Source organism: Carassius auratus, unplaced genomic scaffold, assembly GCF_003368295.1.
Source record: "Carassius auratus strain Wakin unplaced genomic scaffold, ASM336829v1 scaf_tig00019201, whole genome shotgun sequence".
NCBI classification, from domain to species: domain Eukaryota; kingdom Metazoa; phylum Chordata; class Actinopteri; order Cypriniformes; family Cyprinidae; genus Carassius; species Carassius auratus.
This window is the reverse complement of record NW_020524932.1, coordinates 69,089-71,706: the sequence shown is the minus strand read 5'-3', so window position 1 is coordinate 71,706 and position 2,618 is coordinate 69,089.

Here is a 2,618-nt window from a genome sequence, read left to right as displayed (position 1 = left end):
TCAACACTAATGTTATCCCATGCCTTCTACAACTCAAGCCAAATGCTTTTCTTTGAATGTACAATAGATCTGTCCAGTTAATTTTCCAACTCGCCCCGAAATTTGGTCCGTGGGGGTTGAGGTCTGGACTTTGAGGGGCCAGTCCATCATTTTTAATGTTCCAGCAGATTCCTTCCATCACAGGAAGCTCCGGCAATAGTTTGTTTTATGGGTAAAGTAAAGGCCAATTAAAAACAACAACTGAAACCTCTTAAATAATATAATGTCAAGTGTTCGAATAATTTTGGCCACCACTGTACTTTCCTGCTGATCACATAACTCACATATAAGTCACATGTTGAGATATAATGCCACAACTGTAAAAAAAAAAAAAAAAAAAAAAAAAATGTTGTATTTTAGGATCTTGACATACTATAATAGTTTTTATTAATATTTTAAATTAGTGCTTATTTGTATATTTTATATTTTCATTTTAAGTTTTTCATTTTGTTGTGTTTTCATCATTGTATGTCTATATAGTTTTTCTTATTTTTATTTTAGTTTTAGTTATTTTTGTACATAAAGTTACAGTTATGAGAAATAACTCCGAAAGTCACATGCGAGATATAATGCTACAGTTGGGACATCTGAATAGATACAAAGTACCAATTTTAAGAGTTGCATACTGTATCACGTTTATACACATTTTACACTAAGGATTTAGAATGAACGCATTAAATTGATAAAAAGTGACAGTAATTTACATTATACATTATACAGTTATACATTTATAATCTTCCAAAAGATTTCTGTTTCAAATAAATGCTTTCTTTTAAACGTTATGTTCAACTGTGAATCCTGAAAAAAAACATATATCACAATTTCAACAAAAATATGCAGCACAACTGTTTTCGACATTGATAATAATCAGAAATGTTTCTTGAGCAGCAAATCAGTATACTAGTTTGATTTCTGATGATCATGTGACACTGAAGACTGGAGAAAGGATGCTGAACATTCAGCTGTGCATCACAGCTTTGCATTTTACATTACATTTCACATCTACACATGTGAAGAAGCCATGGTATCAGTATTGTGTCTTAGTGTGAGTTATAGTAATCTCCAACTCTATTAACCGACCCTCTTTCAGTTAATGAATTCCATTAGTATGCACTAAGGAAGAAAACAACAAGGCAATGTTTAATCAATTATAATTGCTTCATCACATCAGCCTCTGCGTCTGCTTTGGTGTGTGTGGCTGCACGTCCGTTCTGAACCCATTTAGCTGTTAACACACTCCATACTTTCTCAGATGCACCGTTTGCAACTTTCTGTCCTCATACTGAAAATCAGGCCACGCATCAGCAGCAGTGATGAATAGACTGGCGAAATTACAGCACAGCAATAAACTGGATTATCTTCACAGTGCGAGCACAATACACATGTTGTATGACTATATGCATGAGAACATACAGCACTAAAGAGGTCGTATCATTCATGAGGAATCTCATTTTCATTTTGAGTAAAAGAGTTTCAGTGGACTGTGAACATACTGTACTCTATCCATGCTTGGAAACAATATGATTTTTAAATGTTTTTAATGAATTCTCTTCTGCTCACCAAGGCCACTTTTATTTGACCAAAAATACGGTAATATTGTAAAATATTAACGCAATTGGATATATATATATATATATATATATATATATATATATATATATATATATATATATATATATATATATACCACCTGTAGACACTTTGATTATTGTGTCTACAGGTGACTAGAACTTTTTTTTTTTTTTAGGGGGAAGTTGTAGATAATTGGAGTGTGTTTCACAAGAAAATACTACTATTTTTACTGAATCAGCATAAATCTGTTAACTGTAGGAGAAATACGTATTTGAGTTAAAAATAATGAATATCAATAAAATATAGCTTGCTGTTGAACAAGATTAAATTAAAAATTAAATGTAATTCATGCATTTAGCAGACGCTTTTATCCAAAGCAACTTACAGTGAATTAAGGCTATCAATTTTAACTTACCATGTGTTCCCGGGGAATCGAATCCCCAACCTTGTGCTTGATAAGGCATTGCTCTTACCAATTGAGCTACAGGAACACAAGGTATTATCTATTAGTCAAATAAAATAAAATTAAATCAAATAATTGCACACATTAAATGCAACTTGCATCACATATCTTGCATTTAAAATATCTCGGATACATCTCAGAAGCAAACATTTGCAATGACCTTTGCTACAATATCAATTCCTATTAGTTTGCTTTCAGTGAAGTGTCTTCAGTAAGCTATGTGCTCTTGGAAGCTTTTGGTGTTGGCGTTACGGCACTTCAGCGGTGGTCGTTCCGGTGTAGAGTGGAGTTGTGCACTTTAGGATGCACTACCCCCTATTGTGCTGCAAGTGACCATTCTCCTGTGCACCTCAGCACATAAAAGAGCATTTCCCTTAAACAGATATTTCTCTAAAAGAGCAATAAATGGGTGTGTCTTTTAAAAGATGATGTATCGTCCTTATAAGGATGCTGTTTCACCTGGGCGTTCTGGGTTCAGTCATTACCTGGCAATGGGTGATGGTCACAATCACTGCCTCATATGTCTGGACATCAAGGACACTGA